Below are 27000 nucleotides of genomic sequence, written 5' to 3' on the forward strand. Positions count from 1 at the left end.
TTCTGTTCGGTCCAGAAGAAAAGCTTTAGATGCATTACTAATATCCATTACCAATACCTTGATGCATGAAAAATCCATACCCATTTTTTAAGAGGACATATCAAGAGAAGAATTCAAAGAAATAAATCTCCAATAACAAGATTTGGGTCTGTGATATCTCAACTCAGCTGCCCTTGAGTCCTCCATTAATAACCAATAATAACAGCAATAATATCTACCTGTCGTTTACCTGTCAGAACACACTCAGTGTGTTTTAGGTAATGTGAAACATACTTCCTGGGTCATTTAATGCCCATCTGATGCAGCCTTTCTTTTCTTCTTACACAAATATGGACACTGAAACTCAGAGTTGACTTTTTAAGTTCACATAAGTTAACGAGCACCTGAGCCATGGTTGGATCTCTCACCCAAGACTTGGTGCTATATACATAAACCACATTGCCCCTCCACCTGAACTGATGCTTCTTTCAACAAACATCCAGGAACTGTGCATGGCAGGTGCTGCACACAGATCCAAGGATGCAGAAGGGAGAAAAGTGCCAGTCCCCATGGGCTGAACATACTAGAGCTACTTCTAACTGGTTCCCCCACCTCCTTTCTACCCTACCCTTGCTGGATGATTTGTCTTGTTAGTCATGGATGCTGGAGGCTGTGCGGGAAACATGCAGTTTGAGCACAGCCTGGTCCAGCCCTGGAATGGAGCCTGATGCCGGTGACATTCATCAACTGATTTATTTCAGAAAGGCATCCATTTGCACCAGCTGCTTAAAAAGCTCTCGGCCCTCAGGAGATGCTCAACCAATCACAAGACAAAAGCAGGGAGTTTTTCTGGTAACCATATTCAACCGGGTGTCTGTCTGCTGCTTTGTTGGTTGTATAATTTCAGTGATGCTTAGGAGAGTGAAGAATAGAGTTTAAAGGAATGGTCTTATTTCTTTTAAATAATTATTCTTATATTTATAGCTTACATTCGTCTGTAATGCACAAGTGCCCTATTAACCTATCGTGATGATAGCGAGCATGATGAAAATGACAGCTGTTGCTTGTTATGTGGAGAGCTATGCCTGGCTGTTTCTGGCAGATTCTCTCCAGGTGGCAGTATTGTGTGTGTGTGTGTGTGTGTGTGTGTGTGTGTGTGTGTGTGTGTGTTTGGAGAGAGGAGAGAGTCACCTAAGGTCCACTCTCTGCTTCCAGCCTTCATCAGTTCAGGCCCAAGCTCAAGAGAAATGGCTTTTAGATAGGACTGATAACCAGAATGCAAACACATCCCTGTAGACAAGGAGAGATCTTCCCCAATTCCCAGACTGGTTTGAGGAGTGGGGCCCTTCTTCCCCATCCTCAGGTACCGTAGGAGACTAAACACTGCAGAATTACAGATCTAGAATAAAAGATGTGAGCTGTTCTGAAGGAGCCAGCCCACCTGCCTGAAGAAAAGTAGTACAATCATTTTAATCAAAGGATGACATGGATGTAACAGATGCTACTCCTTTCTATGATTAAAAACTAAGAATACAAGAGAATGTCTCTCTTCTGATAATAGGTATTCGCAAACAAATTAGACACAAATTTCATTGTATAAAATGGGCACATACTGAATGTTATCATTTCCATTCAATGTTGCACTGGCTCATAGACATCATGCCACAATAAAAGAAAAATAAAGGATATTAGATTTGGAAAAGAAAAAATAATTATTTACAGGTGACATGGTCATATGCATTGACATTCCACAACTCCTCCTTTAGAGCTAATACTTACTATGGCTTCTCAGAGCTCTGGACACTGAAGGAGAATGACCTCCTTTTGTCCTTGCAAGAGCTCAGGCATAGAGCGCTAGTTATAAAGTCTTATTTTACTGGGAATAAAGCAGAAACTTAGAGATCAGCATACTCACTCAAGTCCAGGTACCTCTGACTATAAAAACTGATGTGCTTAGGCACCCTTGTTTGTCCTGTTTCTCTAGATTTAGAACTAAACAGCTGATACTCTCTGTCTACATTCTGCTTTCTGTGGTACTGGTCTCTTGTGACTAATGTTTACTGACATGTTCCTTTTTATAGTTTCTGTATAGACCATAATTCTGGCTGCACTTGACAATTTATACTTTGGTTTAAACTCAGTGGCTTATTAGAGATAAAAATTAAGGATACACATACATTCCTAATAGGAGGAAAGTTGGGAGTGATGATGAACAGGCAGGGAGGAGAGGGAAGGACACAAATATGCAAATGCCATATCCATTCATTCAAAAACAAATCTGTGGGATACCTACTGTGTGCCAGCTTCCAAGTGCTTACAGTTGAAGATAAAAAAGATTAATAGGAGACCAGGGATATAGCTCAGTGGCACAGCACCTGCCTGGCAAGCAAAGTCCCTGAGTTGGATTCCCAGTATAAAAAAAGTTCACTTTTAACTCTGCTACTCTTGACTGTGGTGCTAGGCAAGTCACTCAATTTCTCTGTGCCTCATTTTCCTTTCTTATCACTGGGGATGATATTAGTATTTTCTTCATAGGAATGCTGAAGGTAAATTGATGTGATGCACAAAAAACCCTACACACAGTAAGAACATGATCACCCTAGCTAAGTTACTGCTTCCAAATTGGGGCTCGTAAAACAGCCAGATAGGAATACTGGCAGCACCAGTACCCGGTATCTTGTCATCATGGCAGCTGGATCATTCCCTGATAGAAGCTGTGGCAGTGGTAAAAGGTGCTGGAAATGGCTGATAAGATCCGTGACAAATGCTAAAGAGACCGAGACCAGCATTAATGGAGAAGGAAGGTTGAGGCATATGAACATGTAACATGGACATAAAGAAGTTTTTTAAAAAAACCTTACCAACTGTAGCCTTCCATCTCATTTGAGGGCAGAACCAGAGGAATGAACTTGCTCAGACAGAGCAGGGAAGAATTTCCTGCTAGGGAGGTAGGTATAGAATTCCAAAGGAGGCAAGGGGTCTGCTTCCTAGTTTGTGGAGCTTTTTCACGTAAGTAGATTCTTATTTTACTAACCCTGGTCTTAAGGCCTGGGAGTGACTTGTAGTGAATCACCAGAGTTAAGAGCCCATTGCCACAAGCACTGTAGAGGTCGCTGAACTCTAGTGTTTCACATGGTACCACCATTTGCTGAGCACCTACTATGTACTCAGCAGCCTCTAAGGTCTCTTTTGCTTCCCGGTCTTTCTGAAGTACAACTGTACACATGGACATTGAATCTCTGTTCAACTCCAATGCTAGTGCATTTCTCCAGGAGCTTATTTCCAGCTTGTGGTATTTCCTGTTAAGTATGTGCTGCAAACAGGCTGCAGGAGGTGGCAGTGACTCCTTTCAGACACCAGAGAATCCTCAGGGCCTGGGTCTCATCCCCCGTGCCACCTAGCAGCCAAAGGCCTGGAAATGATTTACACAACACACTGGTTTTCTTCTATTTCTCAGGTGCTGAGTAATGTGGGGAAATTACAAAGACTTATATAAATGGGTCATTTTAACAAGTGAGCACGTTCATGCAGAAGAACCACAGCAGCAAATCAGAGTAACAGAAACATAGCCAGCTACTGAGACCAGAAGGCTGGTTGAAGTTCTGAGTTCTGCTTACATATATTTTTAAAGGGTGAAGCAACTCAGGAATGTCCTGGGGGAGAAAATTCAGCCAGGACAGAGTATTATCAAGCTGTCACATAGTGAGTAGCAAAAGCTTGCCAAAGAGAGTCTGATTCTTGACCATTCTCCGAAGAAGCCAATGCTGGTGTGATCAGACCTCACCCTTGTTAACACTGCCTGATCTTTTGAGAAACAAATGCCCAGGGTTACACTGCATCCTTGCTAACCCTCCAATCAGCCAAGCCCAGTCTGGGCTGGAGCTCAAATGAGGGAGAGCAAATGTAACCTGATCTTCCAGTGCCAGGAGAGAGGCTGGAAAGCGGGTGGGGAAAGCAGGCAGGCCATGTTTGAGAAACTTGATAGAGGCTTTACTTCCTCCCCATTCTTCCGTATCTTCCCACAGAACTGCTTATTCCTCTGGTGAAACTTGATTCTCAGTGCCAAGGTTCTCCATGCGTAAAACAGGGATGATGACATTTGTTTTCCACGTTTTTAATGTCGTGTGAGGCTTCATATACTAATATTTATAGAGCATCTCAAACTTCTTCAGCAAAAGTTGACAACCTGCAAAGACCTTGAACTTTTATTGACAGCTGATATTTATCAAATATTGACTTTGGATCAGACTTTATACTATTTCATACATATAATATTTCATATTTTTCCATTTAGTTCTTTGCTCTCCCTACAGCCTAGTAAAGTAGGTATTGCTATCTCTGTCTGACATTTTGAAAAGTTAAATAAACTTTTCTAAATATATATAGGCAAAAAGAATCCATATTGAGTCTGATTCAAAAATTTCCCAATATGTGGCTCAACCTCTCACACATACTTTGGATTGTTTCCTCCAGCTAGTTATTTATTTATCTATTCAGCAGCAACCAGTTTCTTTAATTCTTCTTGCCTGTCCTTATCTATGTTTGTGTCTGTATATATCTGTAAGTATGTTTCTCTGTGTCTTTTGCAGTCTTTTGGCCACACTCGCACACCTTGAGCCAAATACAATACAGTACTCATATTATAACTGAAATCTGGGCCTTACTTCACAAAGATTTGTTTCCCCTCACCCCTCCAGCCCTGCCTTTCATTAGTACCCACTGCCAGGGTTCTCTCTATCTCAGCCTGCTAAGGAGGCCGGTTCATCTCCATGAAAATATATGCACCTTCCTTGGCAAGATCTGAAAAAGTTTGCCCAGTCACTCTGCACTATCATTCATTTCATAATAAATTATATATTCCTATGTAGCAAGTCTTCTGTTGATGCAAGTTTTCCTTTCTTGTGTTTATATCTCGTTCTCATGTCTTCTGTGTGTTTCATCTGTAACCACATATGCTTGACACATGATAGGCATTCAGTATGTATTTGTTTCTTTTATATCTAATTTCCTGCCCTTCCTGGGAATGGGTCTGCCTAATTACTCTCCTTGACACGTCTGTGCCTTGCTAGATACTCCTGTCTATCTGTGCCCTGACTATCCCACTTTTGTTCTTCTTTTACTTTTTCCTCTTTTCACTTAACTCTGCAGAAGACATGGAATTATGTTTATTTGCTAAGTTACCTGCAGATAAAAAGTAAACCAAATTTGAAGTCTGATAATCTGTTTGTGTCACTCATAATGAAGTCTCAGCTGTATGAATTTGACTAGGCTGCGAAGCTCTTCTGAGTGTCCATTTCTCCCACAAATATCTCTACACCTTTCCTCGCTCAGACCTTGCTAATGAAAAATAACTTGCAACAGTCATCAGTGTCCTACCCATAGCTAAATCCAATAAAGCCTTTTCAGCCTTTTTATTTTGATCTCTCAGCACACTTGTTTGTATTGACAGGTTTTTCCTTGTTCCAACACTCCTTTCTTGGCTTTCATAATGCTGCCTTTGTCTGATATTCTTCTGACCTCTCTAGCTACTACTGTTTTTCTTTATCATTCTTGTTATTATTCAAATAATTAAAATAAGAGCTATCATCAATTGATGCTTCCTGTACGCTAGGATTATGATAACCTTTCCAGAGATTGTTCTATAAAGTGAGTGCTATAATTGCCCTAAGCAGAGGTGAAGAGACCAAAGCTCAGAGAAAAACATGCGTTGGCCAGAGACATAACCAGACTTTTCTGATTCCAAAGAACATTGTCCCAGTAAAAACGGTATGCCTCTTAATTTCCTTTACAGATTCTTTTCCTCTACTCTTCTCTTTTTATTGGAAGTTTCTTAGAGGTTTTTCCTGGGCCCAGTTCTCTTCTATTTACATTTTGTGGGGAGCCTCACCTACTTCTTTGTCTTCAAGAAACATCCATGCAGATCTACTGCTCCATTGCTATCCAGTCTGTGTTCCTCTCCTATGCTATAGACTTTTGTCTCCACTAAAGAGTGATGTATGATGTCTCAATCATGACATACCATGAAGTGGGATCAGTTTTATTTCCCTCAAAACCTGCTCTTCCTTGAAGGCTTTCTCCCTCAGTGAAATCCTACAACCATCCAGCTACAAACTGGCCCAAGTAAGAAAACTCTTTGCCATCTTTTCACTTCTAATTCATCTTCCTTAACATGGTTTCCAAAGTCTTTCAAGTCTTGGTGCCTGCTTCTCTTTGTAGCTTCATTTCTTCTAATCTGTTCTTCACCAACTGTAATCACTGCATTGCAGTTCCTGGAGTGATCCAAATTCACTTGCTTGGTGTTCTGGCTCTCCTCTCTCTAAGCATTCTATAAGTTGTCTCTTACTGGATCATTCTTCCATCCTAGCTCAGACTTACATATCTCAGTTTAATGTCATTTCTTTAGGGAATACTTCCCCAAGCTAGATTAGTTCCTCCTGATATCCTTAGATTTAAAGGTACCTTACTTCCCCAAAAGTTAATGTACCATACTTTACAGCAATTCCTATCAACAATTGGTATAGTCTTGTCTGTTGTGGTATGTTGAACATCTAATGCCGTGTACATGAAAGGCTCCCAAAATATGTTGAGTGAATAAACTGCAAAATAGAGTTAATTATAACTACTTGTCCATTAGAGTGAGCAATCATGGAAAATGAGATAATATGCATGCTTATGCTTCATAAACCATAAAATTATAGAACAAACCCCATATGCATAAAAAATTATGTGACTCATCTCCCTCACTTTTCCAGATTCCTCATCCTCTTTTTGAACTCACTATCTCCTCAACAGCCAAGAGATCCTGATGCATAAAAAGGCTCAGCGGGTGATTCCAGCTGAGATGCATTCCATGCTCTCTGACTTTGAGGCTCCTTCATAATCCAGGACCTACTTAGTAGGTTGTCACTTGTCTCATCTCTATTAGCTCCATCTCCAACTTGACTCAATCAGCAGCTGCTGTCAAACCTTACACTCATCCTCTCATGCATTCAGCTCTTATGCGGTCCAGTCCAGTTTGGTTCTTTTTTCTGATTCGCCCCAATCATTCTACCTTCAAATTCAATAGGACTTTAAGCAATTGCCTTTGTTGTAAAGATGATCATTCTATTCTTACCACCATTGTGGGTCTCTCTTATTTTCACTTGCTGTGGAAACTTTGGAGATATTCTGGGGTAAGGTCCTCTTTGTCATAAGAAAGATGATTTTGAAAACTATAGACTATTGACATATTTTTAAAGCAAGTCCTCAATCAATGGATTGCTGATTGAGGAAAGTGGCAATAGATATGAGAAAAAGGAGAGAGAGAGAGAGAGAGAGAGAGAGAGAGAGAGAGAGAGAACCAAGAAGTATATATGAAGCCGAAAGAGTTATTGGGTCGATAGGAGTGGGTAAAATGATCTAGCCCCTCAATGTAGGCCCAAAACTTTATGTATTTCTTCTCCATTCTGCTTTCACTCTCTTCCGGATCCTGTGTGCAGAGCCTCTTTCTCCCATACAACTCCCAATCTGGGCCACGGAGGTTTGCTCATACAACACCAGTGGTGTTAAGCTTACTTATACCTCTCTTGGTTTCTGCTGTGCAATTTGAGGAAATGACAGCACTGTCATAACATGCATGTTTAACTCTGAGTTTGAAACTCAACACAGAAGAAAAGGGGGGGCTCGTGAAGATGAAAAGGTAGCAGGCAGGCACATTTTCTAATTTTTCAAGATCTTAGTCGTAGAGTCTGAGTTTTTCACCCTCAAAATCATCCCTTCAGAATAACAAGATAGAATTATGAGCAATGGCACCTTGGAAAGCAGCCAGTCTAACCGAATTAATGTAATTTTAGAACTAGAGGGGACCTCAGACCTGATTTTTAGTCTTAGAATCGCATGTTAAGATTCAGATAGTGGAGCCCAGGAATGTTTTGTGATTTGCTCAAGGGCACATAGGGAGTTTGGCCTGCAACTTACTCCTTGGATACCCCAGGTCACACTCCAGGCTTGAAAGGCAGCAATAAGATCTGTGCAGAAAACCAGAGAGAGATGATGATGATAAAGGAAGAGAGGCTGCAGGTGCTGGAGGAAAAGAAGCCAGGAAAGATGGCAGAGGAAGATGCTAAAGAAGCACAGTTTCAAACTGAATGGTCAAGCTTGAGACATTCAGGACAAGAGAGGTACCAGATGGGCTTTGGATGGCCAGTAATCAGGAACCAGGGGATTCACCGGGCGTCAAGGCAACCAGAAAGAGCCGAGTCAAAGAGGCTGATTGGTAAACAGCACAGGCTCTGCATATAGTAGCTACAGCTGCAAATCCAAGGACATTGTTTAGATTTATGGGTGTGTAAAGAGGACTTTTGGTCAGTATCAGTCATTGCAGCCAGGCTTCTGAATCACAAGCAAATCTAGATGAGTTGTATTATTGACCATGGTAATAGGAAGACGAATGGTAGCTATGATTGCCTGTACAGCAATCAACCTTTAGGATGGCTAGAAATTTTCATCTGGCCAGCCTTTGGCCCAGACACTGGTGTCTCAGAGACAGTGATCACTGAACAAAAGCAGCTTCAAAGAGAAAGGACACAATGGGCATCCCTGTAATCGAAGTACCCACTTTGTGATAGGCCGGAGCTCAGGTTAACAGAGATCTTTGGGTAGCTGCAGGAGGCAATGAGGAGAGCAGAGAGCTGGAGAAAGAAGAAAACCAAATTGACTATTTTCATTTCATGGATCCAGAGACATCAATGGGGCTGTAGAAAAATATTTGTTACTGGTACTAAAATGGCAAACCTCTAAATAATTTTACTGCCAATATACTCGGAAAATTTTGTCACAGATCTTGGGTAAGTGTCTTAACTTTGCTGTGTCAGGCTAAACCAACACAACACAAAAACATCTGGATGAAAATGAAATGCCTCTGTCAGTTGTCTGGGTGTTTTGTCTACCTGACATCAAACAGCTGGAAACTTGTAAACATTTGGATGACATACTAAATTTTTCATTTTTCATTCAGATCACAAAATCATACTCCCCAGCTTGGCAGGAACTTAAAGGTCATCTAATCTCTGATATCTGGCATATCCTCAAGTGACCTATTTGTATTATCATGCAAATCAAATGCTAAAATGTGTGTATGTGTTCTGTCTAATTATTCACATTGTATCTTATTTAACACATGTTTATTTTAACATTTGGTTCTCCTTGGTTGTTTAATTGAATTGTAAATGAATCGTTTACAGAGTAAACTAGATTATTATATGTATGAAAATACAATGAAATCCTGTAATTAGAGAAGACTTGATTTATCAAAAAAAAAAAAACCTGCAGGTGCATAAATATGTGTGAACCTTAGGGCTGCTTGAACAGAGAGGCTGTGAGTTCCTTTCTTCACTCATAGACCTACCTGCTATTTTGGAGGGAGAAGGGCTCACAGAGAGGTTTGCTTTGGCTCTTTTTCATTTCTTTACTTAGGCTGGCACTTAACAAGCTCACGCCAGGTGTCTGTTCCGAGACAGAGACTGAAGCAAAGTAAGGGCACAGGACTGTGAAATTCATTAACTCCAGATCTGTTGCAGCATCTGAATCTTTCTCATCCAGATGGCCAAGGCTTCATCCCACCCCACCCCCCTCTACATTCAGAGTTCCTTTAACAACACTCCCCCAAATGTAGCTCCACAGAGAAGATGTGCAGGGGAAGCTTTCTCTCCACGCATTCAGCTTGTGGTCTAAAGTATGAGTTCAATTTCCCTGAAAGTCTGCTTGGAGCTTTTCATTTTTCTTTTGCAAGTTGTTCACTGAGCTATTGTCTCATTTATACTGGTAGGCAGCCTAGAAATGGGTGCAGCCAAATTAAGATATAAGAGCAAGTGGGGAATATTTTCCAAAACTAAATAATGCATGTATGCTCAGGGTTTTTTTTTTTAAATGATAGTCTGAAGTGGAAAATGAAGTTGGAAGCCCCCTTGAAATGAAATGGTGAGTCAATGAGGCAGGGAGGTCTAGGAAGTCTGTTCTGGATGGCAGATAGATAAAGGGGTTCTTATATTCAGTGATGAAAGTTTATAATGGGTTGGAGAGGAGGTGATACCAAATCAATCACCAAGCAGAATTTGCTAGGTGCCCACAGTGCACAGAGCCTTCTTAGTATTAACAACTACAATGCTGTGAGAAGAGCCTCCAAGAGAAGCCTGAAAACTAGTGGAGACCACTGTAGAAAAACACCCCCTTGAACTTACAAGGAAAATAGAATAATATTGGATAATGAAAATAGGTATAATCTATACAGGCATCAACACAACCACATGGACAAAAAAATAATTCAAGCAATGTAGTATAGATTTAACACATGTATGTCAGAGTTAACATTTTTTGAGTGCTTATTGTACAGTAGACATTGAATTAAGCACTTTATACACATTACTTATATATTGATTATGTGGACATGCCTAGGAAGTCTAAGCATCAAGTAATATGCCCATTCATGAAATGGTATGGGATAGAGATATAAGAACACATTCTTGCATTCAAGAATGTAACATAACTTAATTGTGATTATTTACCTTTAAAGGATAGGACATGGGTTAAGTAGTAATTTTTCTCAGACTTGAAATTGACTTATGATAAGCAGTGATTCTCTGATAGCTTTGGAAGAAAATTGTTCACTACCCACTGTCTACCCTCAGTACACCTCATTATTCTGTGTAGTTCATTGAGTTTGTCAACATTATTTACTTTTGGTGGGGAATAACACAAACCCATGTTTAACAGAGAAGTTGAAGATTTGAAAATATACTTCATGAAGACAAAGATCTCCTGATTTTGGAGAAATGTAGAAGTAGCTTACTGGGTAAGGATGAATCCTTCAAGGTCTCTCTTTAATTTGGTTCTAGGAAGGATAGAAAAGGTGTGTACGGGAGAGGGTTGCTCCCACAATTCCACCAGAGCTGTGCCCTGGTGTTGTGATCCATTCTCCTGGATGGAAACCTCTAGATATTATTCAGGGGACTAGAGATTTATTAAATGTGTTTGAGTCAGTCCTTCCTTAGAGTCCTCTTTAAAGGAAAACTAGCTTTCTATTCTCCATTGCCTAATGTGTTGCAGAGAGAGGACTCTGGCAGTTTCTTGAAGGAAAATGACTATTTCTGTCCCACAAGACCCTGTTCTCTGCCCTCAGATGGATGTGTAGTCACCCCTGTACTTGAAGTAGCCCATCTGAAATTTGGCAAGTATTCTAGAAATGCACAAAGTTCTGCAGGCAACAAAGTGATAATTAAATCGGGCAATAAGGTTCTCTGGGGAATTTCCACTAGGATACTCCAAGAACAGAATGGATCAGTATTGTGAGATACCCAGAAGGTGAACCCTGAGCCACAGTATGAAAGAACTGCCTAGTCATGCTCATGCTGTACAGAGCAAAGAAGAAAGACCACTCCTAGGGATAGATCCATCCGGTGTGCACATATTGCTAACTGCTCCTGAAGTAGTCTGAGGTGGTTCCCTTGCCAGCAAACAAAAAGTCCCTGTACTGTCAGCACTGTTCGGACTTAGGGATCATCTCCTAAGTACTACTTGAAGTGTGGTCCAGGACCAGTGGCATCCACCACAGTGCCTGTAGGTGGGAGCTAAGTATGAAAGCTGAGAGTAACCTTTTGGAAAGTTTTAAACAGGAATTCAACCTTACCTCAACATCCAAATTTGTTTATTGAATCTCATAAGAAGCTGGGTTTGTGTTCAGTAAATTGGTGGGGTTTTTCTCACTATTCTTTCCAATTGTTTATTTTGTAAAACTATCAACTAATATATAAAGGACCAGAAATTGTAAACTATTTTAAAACTTATCCTTCACAACAGATAGTTTGAGGAGCACTCTCTTGTTTCCAAACTTGAATCACTGATCCATTAGTGGGTAGCAACTCAAAAAGTTCTGAAATTAATTTGTGTGTGTACCAACAACAACCCAGTGTAATCGAAAGTATTAGGGTACATTGCATGTAATAAAAATGAGCTGTTTTGTGATGCTTACATTAAACCCAGCAATAGTATTATTCTTTGTTCAGAGTGATATTAGACTGCTTGGGTTTGTTCAATCTCAACATAATCGAAGATATGGATAATGGCATGTATGTTTAAGTGTATAGGATTGATAACCATATTTCTAAGTTTTTGTTGGATAGTTGAACAGAACTGGTTGCAGTCTCACTGTTTGAATCTCCACCTTATGTGCTCCACTTTAGTATCTTGAATAACCATTTGTAAGAGGACAATCTTACAATCAACAGCTAGTGATTTCTTACTGTTTATTTTTTTGAAATTATGTATTGTTTCTACCTGTTTTCTGTTTTGTTTAGTCTTTCTTTAAATTAAATTTTTTTAAAAAGACACTACAGTACCCAGTGCTGATAACGGAGGGTCATGATGTGAAATCCAGTAATACTATTATTCTTTGTTCAGAATGATTTTAACCTGCTTTAGTTTGTCTAATCTAAACATAAATGAAGATATGGATAACTGCATGTGTGTTTAAGTGTATAGGATTGACAACCATGTTAGTAAGTTTTTGTTGGACAGTTGAACAGAACTGTTTGCAGTCTCATTGTTTGAATTCCCACTTTACATGTTCCATTTTTGTATCTTGAACAACTATTTGTAAAATGACAATATGAAAACATCAACTAGTGATTTCTTACTGTTTATTTTTTCCTCTGAATATATGTATTATTTCTACCTATTTTCTGTTTTGTTTAGTCTTTCTTTAAAATTTTTAAAAAATTTGAGTGCTTCATGTTTTACTTGTAGAATGTACCTCTGCTTTTCTGACAGATACGGGTCAAAAATAAGTATGTCTTTGGAAAACTATGTTTTCTATAGCACTCTCCTGCTTTTGAATCCATGAGAGCTATGTTACAATTCTGTAAATTGTAGACAACTGATAGCATTGTGAGGTAATTCTTGTCTATAGATATGCAAATTCTATCCCTTTTGGTAGGATTTTAATTGACTTGCATACCCCCCCAAAAGCCAATTTCGCCTCTTTTTTTTTTTTTTTTTTTTGCATGTTTTTTGAAGTTATAGCATCTGCTTAATTCCCTTGTTGACTGGGTTAAATAAAATCTGTAGCAAGTGTTCATTTTAAATCTAAGGAGTCATGATTCTACTATTTTTTGGGAAAAGAATCTTTTAACACAGGTCATGGAAAGGATTTCATGCAGCAGATTGTAGGGTTCATTCCAACTTAGGTCAGCTGTAATTAAATGAATCCCTTGGCAGGAAAGCAAGCCTGGATCCCCAAAGATTGACAGACTTCTTTCTGGGTTAACTTTCTGCTTCTGATCTTAAAGGAATTAAAAGAGGGGAGAATTTCACTGTAAAAGATCACATGCCAGCAATGGTTTTAATTGATAAACTATAACATCACTCCCATACTTTGTTTCTATATTCAAAAGTACACATCTCTCTTGTCACCATTCAGAAAAATCTGAAGATACAAATAAATATGAACTAGGCAAATTAGAAGTACCAGGTCTTAGACATGTCAAGAAAGAATACTGGCTTGAGAATCGAAAAACCTAAGCTCTAGGCCCACCTTGATGCTTAATTGTAATTAGCGATATGATCTGAACCAAGTTTCTTAAGATCTCTGGGCCTCAGATTCTTCATCAGTACATTGATCTTACGTCAATACTTTCATCTTTTTTTTTTTTCAAAACGAAGTTTTCATACAGTCCTGATTTGCAAAGGAAAACAGACATTCGTGTGTAGTAGGGTGCCTCCATGGTTTCAGCTCCCCTCTAAGGTGGCCTCTAATTATAAGGTCCCACAGAACTCTGAGGAGTTCAGTGTTAGAGAGTTGTATGAGAAGCAGACAACTCAAGAGTACTAAAACTCCTTACATTAGGATATTATAATCAATTATTTTGCCTGGGTTAAGATTATTAAAAACTCCTTTCCAAGATGTTCCATCCTTTCCTTTCCCACCCCACCCTGCTGATTGTCTCCAATTTTAGCTCTGATCTTTGGAGCTCTAGTCCCAGCCTCAATTCCTTCAGTCTCTGGGATCCACCCCAGAGCTTCGGCTCAGAAACCATCCACTGTATTCTAGTGAGCGTCTTAATTATGTGCTTTCTCCACCAGGCCGAATTCCCTGAGAGGACTCCTTCTTACCTTCATTCCCATGGCTCTCTTCTCTATTCTCAGCCCACACCACCTGCACTATCTCCTCTACTCTTTCTGTGTATTTCTGAAGTCTCATTGCCATAGAGGATGCTGCAACCTACCTGCTGCCCACGCCAGGGATCCTGACGCCTTTGTCTTTCATTTCTAACTCATCATCATGTCCTTTTCATTCCTCCTGTCACGATTCTTAACTCCGTCTACATATTTTCATTTCCATGTCACTCAAATTCAGATCATAGATAGAATTCATTTGATGTTACTTTCAGAAGGCCAAATGGTACCAAAATAAATAAATAAATAAAATCCTCTTTATCTATTACCTACATGTTTATCCCTACTGTAGTTATGAACCATTAGTGGCTTCATTTTACAGTTAAGGAAAGTGAAGTTTAGAAATAACTTGGACAAGCTGATAGGTTTTGGAGATGAGACTTAGACTGTTTCTCTAATGCCAGGACTCTAGCTTTTAACCATTATATCACAATTGTAATGATGCCTAGTGTTTTGTCCCTGTCATCAACCTTGCCCTTTAAGGTCTTTCTCCACATTGCCTTCCAGTGTTGAGTTGGGTTGAGATTGGTTTGATTTGCTTTAGTTTTGGTTTCTAAGCAGAGGTCTTAGCATCTACTTAAAACCCTTGCCTGGTAACACCCTTTGCCTAGTGATACAATACACACCTGTTAATAGCTCACTAGCCTTTTCATAATCTTTACCACATTAACGTGGCTGGTATCTTTTCTTGCCACTGTTACTTTACTTTCAGTTACACTGAACTACTTGCAACTGGGGAGGGGCACACTGCTCAGTACCATCTATTTGCGCTTCAATACATTCTTTTTCCTCCTTCTGGCAAATTCTTTCTGTGTCTCTTTCTCTAGCTAGCTCCTGGTCATACTTCAATTCTTGGCTCAAAAATTTTCTCCTCTAAGGAGCACACAGTGGACCACTCCTGTATATTCTGAGGATATCACTGTTACTGTATGGTTACTATGTATTTGTCCACAGCTTCCCCCAGAAGAACCTCCTTGAGGAAGGAGACTGCTTCTGATTTACTCAGCAATGCCCTCTGTCTTAACTTGGGTTCCCAAGAAGCAGATTCTGAAATGAGGATTCTTACATTAGTGATTTATGAAGGGAGCACGCTAGAGGTGAGGGAAAAGGGATGGGTATCAGATCTAGCCTCAGCCTGATTCTGGGAGAAACTCTGGGGCTTTGAGTCACACCACAGGGGCAAGGGGACATGCTTTCTACTAATTCCCACCATCAGTGTTGTGTTGTGCATGAGGGGCACCATAATGCCTCAGTCATCCTTGGGGAGAGTACTTTCCCCTGGAGGTCTCCAGAAAAATGAGCAGTTCTAAGTCCTTAGAAGCCAGGTTATGGGCATCATCAGGTAATGGGGTTCTACATACCCCAGTGGCTAGAACATGTCTTACTACAGCATAGGCAATAAACGCAAAGGAATAAATGATATGGCATTTCCTTTGTCTATTTCTCATTTGTTGACAGGGTGAATTTTTAGTGGATTAGATCCCTTCATCTCCCCAAGTTTTTAAAAGTCTCCTAATTTTCTTCCATTTTCTCTAACCTCTAAGCACTGTACAGGATTTCCAAACTTGGATAAATCCATTTCTTTTTTTTGGGGGGGGGGTGGTACCCGGGATTGAACTCATGACCTCATGCTTGCCAGGCAGGCACTTATGCCACTGAGCTAAATCCCCAGCCCTGATAAATCTATTTCTTATGTCCTGTGTTTTTTTAAAACACATGACCATGTGTTTTATGACCATGTTTAATGACCATGACCATTAAAACTGATGCAATTTAACTAGCCTCTAAAGGTCTGACTGCCCCCTAGTTGGAAAATATGCGCCATCTCAAATCAAATAGAGTTTATGGGGACAAGATTTTCTTTATTATTGGTCAATTGGATTTTAAAGTTATTTATCTGTAATAATTTGCTCCAGAAATATCTATGTATATTTGGGAATCTATCCTAAGATATCTGTCAGTTTTCTGTCATTTTAGAGGCACCTTGCCTACCTGTGGATTTGCATTTGTGGATTCAGCCAACCAGGGATCAAAAAAATTCAGTAAAATCATCTTTGTAGCTTATATACATATTATATCATTTTAAATAAAAGACCGCAGATTTTGGTATCTGAAAGAGGTCTCGGAAATGCCATCCATTCACTTGAAGGACAAATGAATGTGGATCTGAATATTCACTTTCCAGGTTTAGGAGCCCTTGCCTATAGCAGTTGGCTGCCACCTTCTCAGATGAATGGTCACAAATGACTTCTTTACTAGACAGTTAGAATCATGCGCAAGCAAGGAGTTATCCCCACAAGGAAGTACCCTTCTGCTGAAGTCAGTTGGGACCCTGAGTTTATTTTTCAAGGAAATTTTCTCTCTGGAAAAATGCAACCCAGTCAGACTTGACAATTTTAAAAGTTAAGACCCTTCAGGATAATGATTGATTTTGTTCATCTTTGCTTAAAAACTAGTAATACCATATATTCAGCTGTTTAAAAGTGCTTCCTCATTTGATCCTCACAAAGGTTCAGTGAAAAAAAATCATTGTTCTCATTTTACCCATAAGGAAATTGAGACAGCTGGAAATCAAGTGACTCACCTTCAACTTCACATCCTTAACACATGGTAGAGCCATGATTTAAACCCAGGATTTCTGAAGCCAAATACAAAGTTCTCTTCAGAGCACCTGCTGTGTAGCACAAGGTCCAACATGCCAGATGCCTCATTTCCTCTCCCCCTCTCTTCCTCCTCCTCCTCCTTCTTCTTCTGATGTGCCCTTATTTATTTATTTGTAAATTAGTACATGTTTTCAATACATAGTGATTACATTTATTGTGGGTATGTGGTACATATGCTTGAAACATTTGAATTCTTTTTTAGGTTCCTTCCCTCAACTTATAGTTTCTATTATTCACTTCAAGTGTTCACCTTCTTTAGTAGAGATAACAAGGAGTAGATGATAGGGTAGTCTGTGACACTTAAAGCATTGTACCAATGAGGTCAAGGCTATTCATTCAACTCCCAAAAGACCAGTTCCCTTTGTCTCAAGATAACACCTCGTTCAGTTCCAGTGATACAGGCCACTCCCCATGGGTAGTACCATTATAAGCACTGGTGTTATGGTTTAGATCTAAAATGTCCTCCAAAATTCTCATGTGTTTGGAGGGTAGTTGGGTCAAGGGGATGACACACTTACCCGTGGATTTATCCATCTAGGAATTCAGTAACTTAATGTCCTGTTAGGAGGTGGGGTCCATGATCTGGAAAGTATATTCTTGTCTCTGGCTCTTCCCTTCTCACTCTGCTTCTTGGCTCTGATGGCTTGAACATGGCTCTGCCGTGCTCTTTAACTGTGTTGTGCAGTCAACACTGCACCGAAACTGCCCGCTGAATTTTTAGTTGTGCATGTTGGGTATTGTGTCCCAGAGACTGGAAGTAAGGCAACTGAGAATGGGCAAAAGAATTTCAATGGAGCAGGATAGATTCACCACCAGACCTAAATTTAAATTTGAAGTAGTTTAAATATATCCAGGAGGCGTAGGCAAGAAAATCTAGTTATTTCCATTTTTGCAAAGAGATGTGACAGAGAATCACTACAATTATCTGTGGTGGTGTCCAGGTTAATCTTAGTGGAGATGAATTCAGTGGCTTGGGGGAGTCCCGCCCAGAAAGGTTTCCTGGAAGGGGAATGTGCCAGGCTACAGCGAGGGCAAGAGATGCGATAAACAGCTTGCTGGCAAATCTAGTGCAGCCGGACAAGACCTGCAAAGAGACGACTACAGAGTACATCTTTTGTTAGAGGTAACCAGAACACTCCAAGAAGTAGGAAAGTTCATGGTTCTGATAGCTAAATTTAAGTTCCAGAACCCCGAAAATTCTTTAACCAAGTTTTCATCTTACAATTTAACCTGCAGTGCTGACAAAGAAGCAAGTGCTTGAAACCAAAGGGCTCTTATTGCTAGTAACTTTTATACCATTCACGTCAATGAATCCTGAATGACATGCCTGTTGTGCATTCACTGCTCCATAAGGGACAGGGTTTGTGAAATCACTGTCCTTACATTATCATCTAAAGAATGAAATGATTGTAGTATATTGTACAAATCAAGTAAAATTAAGCACAACTAGGTTAATGTGCTCAAGGAGGTTAAAGTGAAAAGTTGACAGTGACCAGATTCCTTCAGAAAAGATTCATGGAAGAGGACTAAAGTGGGCTTTGAAAACCAGTAGGATCTCAATCTGAAAGCTGAAGGGAGATTTACATTCACCTCCTGAATCCAGTAGCTCACCTACGTTCTCTGGACTCATCTTACACTTTCAGCCACTGCTACTACCAGCAGCTATGAGCAAGAGAAATTTGGCTGTACTTGATATATCTTCAGATGCCCAGAGGAGCACTTGCTTCTCTGGCACTGCTGCCTGTAGGAATCTGCTCAGCCATTCAGACACTCTGAGGAAACTAAGCACCCAAAGACAACACTGTGTCAACATAGAGCACAAGTCCTTGGATTCATACATCATTCCTCTACCCCAGGGGCTCCTTAGTGTAAGACATATTCTATAATCTCCTATGGAGAGTGGAGCTCTGTGTGCTTGCAGGGATGATAAGTAATCATGGATTGGCTTCATTTTTCCCTATTTTGATCTTCAAAAAGCTCAAGCCTACCAGTCCTATTTTGGAGCATCACACTCCCAATCAACTATCTCAACAGAAACCCTTGCTTTGAAGGGAACACGACCTTGTTGTGGCTACAGATGTGGTTCAGTAGTAGAGTGTTTGCCTAATGACACAGTTAACCTTAACTGTCAATTTTCTTGCTTTGGGAGTCACTAAGGGGTCATGGAAGCATAAAGCTGGGTCTATATCTGTTCCTTCAGCCCTTCCTGTATTGCATGTTACCGTGCTGCGCTCCCCAGTCACCACAGGTTAAACACCTTTTCTCCTCCAAGAGGTTCCACCATATCAGTTCTGTTTTGGGGGCCACTGACTCCCATGGACTGAATCTTCTGAAGTCACAAACCAAAAGAAATATCTCCTCCTTTAAGCAATGGGAAGGTTGACTGATGCACTTAGCATGAACGAGGCACTGGATTCAGTCTCTAGCACTGCAAAATAAAAAAGAATAAGCTTGGTGTTGTTTACTCTCCATCACTGAAAAGTAAGTATTCCAGAGACATGAGAGAAGTGATATGGCACAGGAGGAGAGAGTAGATGCTCTCTACTCCAGAGATTCACTTAGAGTCACCTGGGAGTCTTTAGGGAGCTCCCTAGGCCTGTACAACGGGGAAGCTCACAGCTGTGTGGTAAGGGACACTTTACCAAGAGCAAAGCAGCCAAACCCCTATCCCTTCACACTTCTGTGAAAGCTGAAGGAGGCTCTCGTATTCCAAGACCTAAGAGAGCTGGCAAAGAGAAACAACCTTCAGCCTGCCTGAAACACCTCTGGGGGATCCCTCATCAAGTCCCCAGGTCCTACCACCTAGCTTGGATCTTCCCAGCACCTGAAGCCTATTCCCAAATTGGTATATACTTTGGTTGCAGATAGATATGCTGACCAGGTCACTCAGGCCCATTGTATCAGCAGAAACTCTTCTCAGAATGGCCAACCAGCCACTGGACCTTTTCTTGGCAATAAGATTGACTCTCTGAACATAGATCATGTTGAGTTCTATACCTCCAAAGTGATGCGTGATAACAAGAACTTGAAGCAGATCTAAGACACCATGAGCTTGAGAATCAGTTATAAGCAGTTTTCAGCAGAAAAGATGACTGACTTTACTGAAAATGCAAGGTGTGCTGGGGTATCCACTCAGCTCACAGGAGAGGAACATGGGAGGGAGACTGAGGCAAGACACAACTATAAAAGCCTTGGGTTTGGTAAGAAGGTGGGAGCAGAAAGCCCATCAGGGAGTGTGAAGAGAGAAGGATTACTGATGATTTGTTTCAGATGACAGTTAGTAGTGTTCAGATTAGTTTGAGGGTGAATAAAGAAATGCCTGGGTTCGGTAGTGGAGGTGGGCTTGTTCTCATCCATTTCTCTGGTCCAGAGTGCCCTACACAGTGTATCAGAAGGTACAGGAAAGTGATAGGAAGAGATAGGTCAAGAGAATTTATGGAAAAGTAAGGTTTAGAGCATTTAGCTCATCCCGCTACATTGTAAGGTCTTACTACTGTTGTTGCTACAACTATTGTTATAAGTAAATCATTCTAATCTTACCAGAGGTACAAGATGGTGATACAGACAAAGATTTATCCTGAAGATCATCTTAGAATAAGAACAGGCAATGGCAGGCATTAATGGAGGAAGGATTCCCAGGAAAACTGCTATTGGCATAAACTGAATGTGCACAGTGGGAGCTGAGCTGGTTGTCATGTTTAACTTAGCCGCAGGCTAGAGAAACAGACTTGAATAAGAGCAAACAGGAGGAAAACAAGCGTGAAGAGGCACATATACTGCATAGAACTGGTTGATAATACATGATTTCTTCTATACAGCCACTTCTACTGCTAGTCAGAGGGCTGGCACAATTCCTCAACTCTTTTTTTTTTTTTATTGGTACCAGGGATCGAACTCACGACCGCCTGCTTGCAAGGTAGGTGCTTATGCCGCTGAGCTAAATCCCCAGCTCCAATTCCTCAACTTTTTGTAAAACTTTTGCCCTGTTTTTCAGCACTGTCATCAGAGTTGTCAGAAAAGGAAATTAATATAAGGTAGCACTTTCTCTTAGGCTTACACTATCTTGTTGAGAGAAAACATTAGATAATTAACTAAAATTGTATAAGATTATACCCCAAGGCCGGGTATGGTGGCATACTCATATAATCCTAGCATTTGAAAGGCTGAGGCAGGAGGATTTCTATGAGTTCAAGGCCAGCCTCAGATACAAAGTGAGTTCAAGGCCAGCCTTAACTGCATAGTGAAACCCTATTGCAAAAGACCTAAATAAATAAATAAATAAATAAATAAATAAATAATTATACCCCAAACAGGTAAGTATTACAGTGAGTTAAGACAGGAGATATCACATTATTTGTTCTTTCTTTCATACATTTATTTACCAACTCATTATTTAATAACATTGAGTCTCCACTATGTCCACTGTGTTGAAAACCCTTAGAGATAAGGATTATGGGAACTACATTCATGACCTTGAGTAACTTGTACTTTAAAAGGATCTGGTGTCAAGCTGTACAAGAATAGCTCCAACATAGGGCAGAATATGATCATGCTTGAAGAGGCCAGAAAGCTCACTTATTAACATTAACAGAGTTACTCAGTTGAGCAGCCTGGTGTGGCTTTCTGAGCATGGTGGAACCTGAAGACTTGGTGTAATCTAAACAACTAGGGGCTGGGGTGGCATGCCAAGCAGAAGAGCATTAGAAAGAAACTCAGCATCAAGATGAATGTGACTTTTATTTTACTGTTTCATCAAAGCTCTGAACAAGCTTTTCTGTTCTTGAAAAATAAAGCATCTTTCCTTCACACAGAAGGCAGACACATAAAAAGAAAAGTCACTGTGATGAGGGTAATAATCAAGATATGTGTACAGATAGCAAGGGGAAGGGTATTGGGCAAGGGACTCACTGGGTGACAAGGGGACCAGGGACACTGCAGGTACAAAGAGACAAGGGCAGAGGCTCTTTCCAAAGCACTTTGTAGGACAGTGCTCAGGATGGTGAAAAGTGATCAGAAATAAGATAGGTAGAAATCACATCATAAAGTTTGTTAGAGGACAATTTATAGAATTTGGGCTTTATTCTGAGGACTGGTAGGAGACCTCTTATTCTGAGACTTTAGGAGAAAGAACATATCACATTTGCATTTTAGAAAAATAACAATTGTCATGTTTTATTATATACATTACAGTCACAGTCCAAGTAACAATATTTTGGTAAATCCTGACTCTTCATATGGTGGTCCCTAGTGGTACACATCCCAGAACATATCCTGTCATTAATACGTAACTGTATTCAGGGCCAACTGTGATTTATAAACACCCAACCTCATAGCAACCTTTATTATTTCCAGAGAGATGCACAAACTTGCCTACAGTCAGCCAAATAGTAAGGAGCAGAAAGAAGATTTTCTGTCTCCAGGGCCAAACATTTACCCCGTACACTGTGGAGGAGGAACAGGGAGTGGATGGCAAAAAAAGAGGGAGAAGCCAAAGTCAGAATGAAAGACGAGGCCAGAACAAAAGCAGTGGGACTGGGAATGAGGACAAACAGAGATAATCCAGAAATATTTTGTAATGAGCACTACTGGATGCTGTGATTAATGCTATGTGGAGGACAACAGGAAAGGAGGACTAGCATGCCCCCCAGGTTTCTCCTCCTCTAACTAATTTCTTGGGGACCGTCAGTAAGAGGAACTTTAGAAAGTGAAGGAGGTAAGGAGAAGATGAGCTGTGGGGTGTGATGGCAGAGATCCCAGTAGAAAACAGGATGGACCCAGCAGGAGCTCAGGACAGGGCTGTGCTGGAAGAAGAGATTGGGAATCTGCCTGACAGGCTAGGACAAGAGAGCTGATTAGACCCTGGGAACGTGGATGACAGGAAAACACACTTGAGTTTGTTGGGACTTGAGTTTGAAGCCTGTAAGGAGCCCCTGAGACCTTTCAACTGAGGAAGAGACACGATCTATAATAGCAATTTAAATGGCAAATCTCACACTAAATATCTCCAAGAAATAAAACAGAACTTTATTTTGAACCCCATTCCATGGCGCAGTGAAGATAACCCTTCAGAAAGGGTCATCCAGCACCCCATGCTCAGAGCAGACACAAGTTCTACAGAGTTCTGCAAGTATTAGAGAAGAGGCTGGCTGCCGTGTTTTATATCTGGATGTCCCCAAAACCTCAAGTGCTCAAAGGAGGGACTTTTGAACAGTAATTGGATTGAGGGGACTAAGGATTAAGGGGATTTATAGCTGACTGGCTGTTAGAAGGTGAGCCTAGTCTGAAGCAGCCAGCCATTGGGTCATAGCCTGAAGTAGGGTATGTCTCTCCATTCCTAGGTCCTCTCTTCTTTGTCTCTCTGCTTCTTAGCCACAATAGTGGGCAGTTCTCCTTTGCTATGCCTCTCTGCCATGCCACCCTGTCTCGGAGCCAGCCAACAGTGTAAGAACCGAGACTACTGAGACATGAGCCAAAACAAACCCGCCCTCCTTTAAGTACTGTGTCTCAGAGATGAGAAAGTGCCTGAGACAGTGACCTTTGGCTGCCATCACCCCCATACCCACACACCTAGGCCATCTTGATTCTTGGAAGGTCTGAGACCTCTTCGATGAAGGGTCTGTTATGGGTTTCTTGTAAGACAATATGTCTCGCCTGGTCTGGAGGTATTAAAAGACCACAGCCCCAGCACTCACGAGTTACGAGCTCTGTCATGTTACCTGATGTCTGAAACGTGAAGGATGAGAAAAGAGGTTGAAGATAAAGCAGAAGTAGGAAATACGAATGAAGGTCTTAAAATACTACCCTGCCATTGAATTTAAAAATTGCATTTTGTAAAAAATCAGTTCACAACATTGGACAAGGCCTGATGGAGTAGAAAGAGACCAGAGGAACAGGGAGGCCAATTCAGAGAATGCCATGGTAACAACGTGTCATATGGGGCCACACGATTCATAAATAATTCATTATGCACTCCTTATTTGGTCCTCACAGTAACTCTGTGAGTTGGTTTTATTATGCCTGTTTTAAAGACAGGGCAACCAAAGGACGTAAACAAATTAGACATAATTATCCAGCCAGCAAATAGAAGAACTCAGGTTTAACACCTTGGTCCTTTGAGAACAACCTTTAAGAGGAAAAAGGATCTTGTAATCTAGTGTATTCATCACCCCCCCCATCCCATGCATCAAGTTTCCTTTTGGGGAAGAGGATGCTCTAAACATCAGAGCCTGCAGGTACATATGGAGGCTCTGTCTGGAGAAGATCCCACTGGGCAACAAGGTTCTGCTGCCTTGAAGAACTCCTTTGGGCTTTGGAAGGGACTTCCCACAGAGAGCTGCATCCAACCATACCACACTGAGCCTTCTGCAGGGTCCCTGTGTAGCTTAACTATTGAGGCACTGTAGAAAGCCGGTTCCAAAAACCATCCTCTGATTCATGCTGAATGAATCCCTGGTATACGCTGTCAGAATTTAAGAGGCAGGTGTAGCTCCACTGGCGCTTTGAATAGAAACTTGTTCAAATGATGTAGCTTCTCTAGGAACAATTTTTCAAAAGACTGGTTTCTAATTTCTCATCTGCAGCAGTGGTGAGAGAGTGGATTCAGAGGAGGAAGGAGGAAGCACTGATGGAGGAGGAGGAGGCAGGTAAAAATATTCTGCATCGCAGCCGCAGAGATCAAAGGAGAAAGGTGATCTTCACTTCTGAAGATGACAAGCAGAAAAAGAATACCTATGAAAGCAAGAGAGAAAGAAATTAGAAGTGAAGGGAGAAGCAGAAGAGTTTTGTATCTATCCGGATGATAGCTGGTGATTACAGCTTCCTGGTTCCACCACCATCCTCTGCAGGGACATTGTACTAGCCAGGCTCCTACCATGGGTCCCCACTCTTCCCCTCCTTTTACCCCACAGTATCCCCTCCCTCTACCTTTCCTACAGCATATGTATTCCAGCCTCTGTAAGGTAGATAATCTAGTCCACCCTTTCTAGATTACCATCAATCCTTTGTTCTACCTCATTGATCAGAATCAAATGCAAGTGCCAAATAGCCTATGAATCTGACTTTTAACCTTAGTGGTCTCTACTGCTTGCACCAGTGATTCTTAAATTCTATAAGCACCAGAATTGTGTGAAATACATTTTAAACAGAGTGATGAGAAGAGGCCTGATAATTTATATTGATAATAAGATTCCAAATGATGTTGATGCTTATCGTCTGTGGATCCTAAACTATGTCATTCATTCATCCTTAATTCTGCACTATCCTGTGTTACTAACCTCAGGAATATCTAGATGAATCCATGAGTAATTCAAAGGCAGAATATACACTGGACTGTGTTCCTCACAGTACCTAGTTAGCACACTCAGAACAGACATCCAATCTAATATAGTGGTCAACATGAAGAATTAGTGTTGATTTTAGGTACAATTTATGATGTAGACAATTTGTTCACAGGAACTTGCCACTTTACTCTCTTCCATTTCTCTACCAATGTCTGTGTTACTAGCTCTTCCTCCTTCAGACTCACCCAGACCCCCAATAAATATATGCCTTCCTCCAACAATCAGGGCCCTCCTATTTGTGCCTCAAAGTTTATAGATAATTTTTACATGAAGTTTGGCTAAGAAGGAGTGAAGGAAAGTGAGGCAGTAGCTGCAGAGAGGTATGAGACCCCAGAAATCTTTTTTTTAAATTTTATTTTAAGATGGAGAGACACTTGAGCTTATTTAAGTATTCATGGAGAGCAGTCAGGGCAGGGAAGGGGTGATAGTGTAGGAAAGAAGGACTCATGGACAGAAGGAGGTCTCTGAGAAGGGCCACAGGCCACAAGAGAAAAGATGAGCTTAGGCAGGAACAGGGATACATTTCTCATTGTAGATGGAAAAAGGAAAGGGTAGGTTTAGACATAGGAATACTGAGGCTTTAGACTTTAAGTAACTCCTAGCTCTAACATCTTGTGATTCCATGAAATTAAATTGCCATGGTGTTGCTGGTTTAGTATGTCACCTCTCCTTGGCAGAGCAATAACCTGAAGAAGTGAATCTTTCATGAGAGACTGTCTCCCTATGGGAGGCATGCCAGGGAAGAAGTGAAGGCTTCCCACTGGCCTCAAATACCTATTGCCTTGCTCTACAAGATAGGATTTAGAAAATGGGATAAACCGTGACAATGTGAAGACTAGAGCAAGGTCATAGAGCAGATAGTTTTGGAGGCAGCCACTGAAGCTCTCTCTGTCTAAAGCCAATAGTCATCTGATCCACCCATTCACACTCATTTATTCTCTAATCATCTACATTGTAAGGAACAGGCAGAAGGATTAAGAACATCTTCTTCAGAACAGAGCCTAGGAATGCTGTGGTTCATCCAGACCTTCACACAGGCCCAGCCCATCTCTGGGACTCTCAGAAACACTTGACAAGGATAGAAATAATAATAGCAGTAACAATTTGTCAAATGCCTCTTCAACTCAATGAGCGTGCAGAGTGTTAAGTATATCGTATCAGAACCTGAATCATGAGAAGAACTCTGTAAATGAAGTATTCTCATCGTCTTCCTCCTTTTCTCATTATCATTATTACTGCGTGCCAGGAACCATATTTTTCCTGATTACAAAATAGATGATCTGTGTTTTTAAAATTTCTAACAAAAAAGGCACTCATAACCAAAGTCAAAGTGTTGTAGGCTGGAAAGAGGAAAAGTGCTTGATTTAGGTTTCCCATGTATGCATTCTGACTCTCTTGATACTAACTGTGAGTTTGGACACATTATTTAAGTTTTCTGTGCCTTATATTGCTTATTTGTTCAATGAAAACAATAATACTTCTTTCATTATCAGGGTCTTGGAAAATTTAAACATGATGACATCTACATAAAACACTAAGCACAATTCTTGATACACAACACACAATATTCATTGCTTACTCTTGATATTAATGTTGTAATAATCATAAATTAGATCTCAGAAGTAATTGATGTTAATAGTTCTTTGCATACTTTTTCAAACTATATCCTCACATGCACACACACACACACACACACACACACACACACACACACACACACATTCCACAGGATCCAAAAAGTACATACATCCCATTTCACATGTCTTTGCCTGCCAAATATTATGTATTACTTTCAAACCTGACCCACAAATATA

Source organism: Cavia porcellus, unplaced genomic scaffold (genome assembly GCF_034190915.1).
Source record: "Cavia porcellus strain 051 isolate PalLab524CR breed Dunkin Hartley unplaced genomic scaffold, mCavPor4.1 scaffold_1, whole genome shotgun sequence".
NCBI lineage: Eukaryota > Metazoa > Chordata > Mammalia > Rodentia > Caviidae > Cavia > Cavia porcellus.